The sequence below is a fragment of the Nicotiana tomentosiformis genome, chromosome 11 (genome assembly GCF_000390325.3).
Source record: "Nicotiana tomentosiformis chromosome 11, ASM39032v3, whole genome shotgun sequence".
NCBI lineage: Eukaryota > Viridiplantae > Streptophyta > Magnoliopsida > Solanales > Solanaceae > Nicotiana > Nicotiana tomentosiformis.
The window spans coordinates 72,655,626-72,662,441 of record NC_090822.1 but is presented as its reverse complement, the minus strand read 5'-3'; positions in this window follow the sequence as shown (position 1 = coordinate 72,662,441).

Here is a 6,816-nt window from a genome sequence, read left to right as displayed (position 1 = left end):
CTAAAGAGATAATATGTTCAACTCGTTCACAAATACGGAAAATTAGACATGCTTATCAAGTATATCGTCAAAGCCTAGAAATCAAAAAAACAAGAACTTATCAAGAAATTCCCAACATTCAACAACATTAAGACATCTCCTTTACCATCTAAAATGAGAAAAATACATTTTTATACCTACATGTCAAGTATGCATGCCAAGTCAATAACATCATAGTGAAGCCATCAAGTATACTCACACTCAGCATGCTCACGGTGCTTGGTATAGCTGCCCCTCACCAACACATACACACAATAACACTGAGCATTGTACGGGTGCCTGGCACAAATGCCCCTCACCAAAGCACATATATGACCATGTGCATGCACTCACTGTGAATACTAAACTCCGGAGGGGCGGATCCATGCCCAAGCGCTGATCGGATATAAATCAATTATCAATATAACTGTTTCGGCGTGCAACCTAATCTAAATATCAATCTGTTACAGCATAGAACCTGATCCAAATATCAATCCCTTGCAGCGTGCAACCCTATCCAAATATCAATCTCCTGCGGCGTGCAACCCGATCTAAATATAAATCACAATACGGCTGTATGACCCACATTAGTCATCAACTGCTCAAGTCTTCATATGCCAACATCTCACATAAACATAACCCAATATACCCCATGTAATATCACAATGTACAACAATTTTAGCCAAAAACTCGTGTCACATACAAGGACACCAATAACATATGAGATAACATATCAAAATTGCAATGAGACAGAGTTATAACACGCAGATATAATTATCATGACTGACAGAATGACTATGACTAAGGAAAATTGCTCAACATAGCAAAATAGCCCTATCATGTCTCAAACAATTAATCAGATAGCCTAGACATGACTTCTAACATGAATAATAACTCACGTATTCATACAAATAGAAAAAACATGATATCAAAGAAGCATGATAGCAAAACAAGGCATATAATAGCCTAAGAACTACCCGGATCATAATAAATCACGGTGCATGCACATACGCTCATCACCTCGCATATATATCACTCCCATCACATAGCAAATACCATAAACAATGGGATATAACCCTCAGATCCAAGTATAGACAAGTTAATTATCTCAAACAATCCAAGTCCATACTCTAAAAATACCTTCCCACGTGAATCGACCACCGAACAGATCTAATCTAGCCAAGAGTTACTCAAAAATATCAAATAATGCCATAGGAACCAAACTCAAACGATAAAGGTTGAATCATTAGTCAAATACTCAAAGTCAACCAAGATGTTAACATGGGCCCGCACCGCGAAACTCGACATAACTCATAAATTCTGACAACCCATTCGAATGCAAGTCCAACCATACTAATCTCACCCAAATCCGACTCTGAATCGATGTTCAAATCTCAATTATTCACTTTAGAAAGGTTTTTGACAACACCCCCCCCCCCCCCCCATATTTCTCTTTTAGATTCACCATTTAAATGCCAAAATCGAATATAGAACCATGAATAATAAACAAAAATGAGTCAAAAATACTTACCCCAATCCAAGTGGTGAAATTCGCCTCAAAAGTCGCCCCAAGTCGAGCTCCCATTCTCAATATGATAAATGAGCTTCAAGTCCGAAATTAGAAACTTATAGCACTGTCCTTGGTAAACCCTTCATGATCGTGAAGAACAAAGCTTCATTGCCCAAAGAACGCGTCATCGACCTCGCGAACGCGAAGGCAACTCCACCAGCTCCCAAACACGAACGCGCCCGCCTAATGCAAACGCGATAGGTCAAACCACACAAACTTCGCGAACGTGAACCTCCAGTCGCGAATGTGTAGAGGAAAAATACCTAGCTCCATCATACACATCGCGATTGCAGTCTCCCTCTCGCGATCTCAAAGAAGGCACACAACACTAGAAATATGAGAAAACCAGCAATGCAAACATGAAAGAAATTGGCCTGAAACAAACCCAAAACTCACCTGAGCCCTCGGGACCCTGTCCGAACATACCAATAAGTCCTAAAACATAACGCGGACCCACTCGAGGCCTCAAATCCCACAAAATAACATCAAAACCATGAATCACATCTTAATTCAAGCTTAATGAACTATTTCAAATTTTCAAATACCAAACTTACGTCGGACACATCCAAAGAACTCAGAATCACCTCAAATTTTGCACTCAAGTTCCCAATGACATAAGGAACATATTCCAACTCTCTCTATAGCAATCCAAACTCGATAACATCGAAGTCAACTCCTGGTAAACCTATAAAATTTCCAAACCTCTAAATTGTTAACTCTAGCCAAATATAGCCAAAACCTTTTAGAAACATCCAAATGCCATCTGTGCATACACCCAAGTCCGAAATCACTATACGGACCTAACTGAACTATCAAAACTCTGATACGAGATCAAATACACCAAATTCAAACTTGGTCAACTCTTCCAACTTAAAGCTTCCAAATTGAAAATCATTCTTCCAAATCAATCCTGAACCACTCGAAAACCAAATCGAGCATACACACAAGTCATAGTACATCATATGAAGCTACTCACGATCTAAAACCACCAAACGAAAATGCAAATACCCAAAACAACAGGTCGGGTCGTTACATTCTCCCCCCCACATAAACATATATTTTCCCTTGAACGTGCCAAGAGTCGTAACAAAGGCATCAAATCACTACATAATGTACCATACACAAACCCATGGGTGATACCACGTCACCCAATTCATATTAAGCCTTACAACACAACCTAACTGAAGATTCCTTCTTAAACTATAGTCCACAAACCTTGGGACCTAATTTCCAACATCGAGAATTCATCATAAGACCCGAATCTTGCATTTATACACTGTATAAGTCTAACCAAGTTGTATCAAGCCATAACCATATTTCAAATATAATCACATGATATTTTACATAACTCAGATACTCGTAGCAATAACTATCGACCACAATAGCTGCCCAATAACAATCCTGGTACCGTCGACATACCTCATATCAAATAAAACCTTGTTATGGACCTTCGTACACTGGCAAGGATAAAAGAAACACATAGAAATTCATAAGCACTCGTCAGATCAACAAGTCATGGGACTTGATTGCCCGATAGGAACCATCGCTAAATTCTAAGCTAACGAATGTCATTGTTCTTCCAACTTACCTTAACCAAATCTAATAGCATAAATTTTAGGTCCAAAAATCTCATTTCACCTAGTGCAAGCTTCTCGTCTGATCGGCCACACCAATGACACCTAGATCCACATACCATGCAATATGTGCACCAAACAAGTAACAACTCAAATGTAACCAATGATGGAAAGAGAACTAGATGAGTGTCACACCTCCTTTTTCCCATGGGATAGGGAGTTTTTTGGGATTTAAGTGACATTATTCAAAATGGGATTATTTATTTATTTCAGAGTCGCCACTTGAAATATTTATGGTGTCCCAAGTCACCGCTTATTTTAGAATCCCAAATCGAGAAAATTGACTCTATTTGTTGGTCTGCGAACACAGAAGACCGGGTAAGGAATTCTGTTAACCCGGGAGAAGGTATTAGGTACTCCCGTATTTTGTGGTTTTAGCACGGTCGCTTTATAATTATATACTTGTCTTAATTAACGGATTATTACGTGTTTTAGAACCTATGTGTATTTTAACTTTTACCGCTTTTAATTGCTTGATTATGGTGTGATTATAAAATTATCTTGAAACGAGTCACGCGTACGTGTACTCGTTTTGTTTGGCATATCAAGATCATGTCACGATTTATTTGCAAAGAAAAATATTTATGCTAACAGAGAGTCAAATGAAATTTATATAACGAAGAGACAAAAAGAAAGAATCTACATTCTTAGACTAATATAAGATAGCTAACGTTATACTGAAATATTTTACAGTAAAGTTAAAACTTTGAGAATTTGATACCGAAAACGTAATTTTCTTTAAAGTATTCCTGCTAATATTAACACTTGAATTTTTCTTTTTAGTCTTCATGGCCAAGTAGTTAACAATTGTAAACGTATACTCAAAGAAGAATTTTTTTTTAAATATAAAAGAAACTTACTACACTTAGAAAAATATTATTATAGTTTATGGCCTATTTAATACTACCCTCATCTAGCCCCACTCTAAACAATTATAAAAATTATCAAAAAAAAAAGGCAAAATACAAGCACAAAATAAATAAATAAATAAATAAATAAAATAAAACTGAAATGAACCAGCACCGTATGGGAAAAGAACTGTGCTCAACAAATTTATTTGCACCCTTAAATGAATATAAACTATTAACGTAAAATTGATTTACCTTTCAATGAGTGACCATTCTTTAGAAGATCACTATGACCTAAGACAAGTGTGTGTGTGTGTATATATATATATATGTGTGTGTGTGTGTGTGTGCGCGCGCGCGCGCGCGCTACTGGATTCACATAGAAAGAATATGACAACTTCTTTTAGAACGTAAATGAATTCCTAAGACTAGAAACATGATTTAAACTTTCAAAATAAAATTTAGTTAGTAACGGAATTCTTATCAGATTTGAAATTAATCGTTATTGAATATCATTTTCCACTTGAGAGAAAAGTTGTTTTTTTTAAAACAAAACTAAATCTGACTCACACGAAGACTAGAACATATTACTTCTTGCTTCTTTCCAATAGTAAAAATCTTCATAACCATTAACATAATCCTAAGACTAGACAATTAACTAAAAATAAATTATTCAATGTCTCAGTTTCATGAAAACTAAAACGCCATCCTTGATTCTTAGTCAATTGATGATCTCTTAAAGACAAACAAATAAAAATATAATAAAATATGGTGATAAAAGGTGCCATCAATTTAAGTGAACTTACTGAAATAAAATAATTATATATCCAAAATACAGTATCCAAAGTCTCGACCAAAGACACGATATCAAGGGATTGACAATTCAAGTAGAACTTAGACAACCAACCTAAAACTAATCCATCTTTAACATACTATTCAAACTTTACTTAAAAATATCAAAGTAGGATTTAAAGAACATAAACGAACCTTCAAATTCCTTGTGAATATCTGCAGAAAACGTACTATACGAACTCCGAACAACAAACAGAACTTCAAAACTCAACCAAATTGGTCTTTTGAATCTTGCCTTGGTTACTGCTTTTTTTTTGTTTTTTTCTTCTCCCCCTTTTATTTTTGAAGTGTGTATTATATATAGATATGTGTGTGATGTCTAACTGAGGAGAAAAAATGGGAAAGTAGGAAGTAGGGGTGAGAGACGTGAGCTGGTGGGGGAAAGTTAGGGGATGGGGATTAAGGAGTTAGGAAGAGATATATTAGGAAATGTTGAGAGAATTTGGGAAAATGGAGTTGGGGAGGAGGCAATCGTGGGTTTTTGGTTGGGAATTATATGGGAATTATGGGATAGTTGTTACCAAGTAAAAACAAAATCAGATTATTATTTTTTTTTGTTTTGAGTTAAAAGTTTGATAACAAACTTTATCTCTTTCACGTTAACTTCATTTTGCCCTTTTTTTTCTTTTTAAATTTTATTTTGTAAAAGATAAATTAAATAATAAAAATAAGAAGATTAACCAACATTTCTTACAATATAAGAAAACTAAATATTTACATGTACTTTAAATGATACTTAGAAAAATACCATAACTTATTAAAATTCTAATTTAAAAAAATTACAAAAAGAAAATTATAATTTTTCTTTTTCTCTTTACAAATAGAAATGAAATATATTCTATAAGTATGTGAATATATTTTTTATTTTGTTGTAATATTTTTTTTTTATTTTTTTATTTTTCAAATAAAACCTATTTAGAGTAAGATAAAAATTTTAAAATATCAAGATTAAACCTAAAAGAAATATTTGTACCAAAATATTATCAACTTCGGGTGCGGTCAAAAATTAGTTGTTCACAGCATGCCTCTCTTTGCTTGAAAGCATGAAGAGTTTTCAAGCAAAGAAAAAATGAACATGGTGACTGATTTTTGACCACCCTATTATTTAAAAGGGAAAAGAAGTGAAAAAAAAGCGTTGCGACCGAGCCTTGGTTTTAGGCAGCCTACATATCCCTGGTTATAAGGGAATCAGGTCACATGTAGTTCAAGTGAAAAATGAGTGATGGAGTACGCTTAGAGGGAGAGTCGAGTGAAGTTCCGTCGAGGTTCCGATCCGCGGTTCCTACTATTACATCAAAATGAAAATAAAATTACATAATCTTGAAATCTAAGAGTTACAAAATTCCAATCTAAATGCTATCTGGAGTCTTGTCTTGATTCTTGACTTGCTTCCCCTATTGAACTTTCGACTGAACTTCAAGCTCTCGATGTAACAAATCATGAAATATTCTCACAGCTTGTTTCTTGATCCGGAAGATGGATCTTGAGACTCTATGTCTCTGCATGCATTATGTCAAAGATGGTTCGGCTGGTATTGAGATCAAATATTCCACTTTCTCTGGCGAGAGATGGAATCTTATTTTTGCACATCCAATCCGTACTTTGCAAAAAAACTTGCAAGCCATCAGAAACAGACAAAATGAACAAAATATTTCTGCCCCAGTTTGCACTAGGAAATATTTTGTGAGTTAACACATTAAACTATCTTTGCTATTGCAGAATAAAGAATTGAAAAAACAAATGGGTATCTTTTTCTTCTCTTTTTTTTTTTGAATAATAGGGATGTCGTACCCTATGTTAACAAGAAGAGGCAGCCGGGGAATGTCGTACCCAGTGTTGACAATAAGATGAGGCTCGTGGCACTCTAGGATGCTACTAGGGAATGCCGTACCCT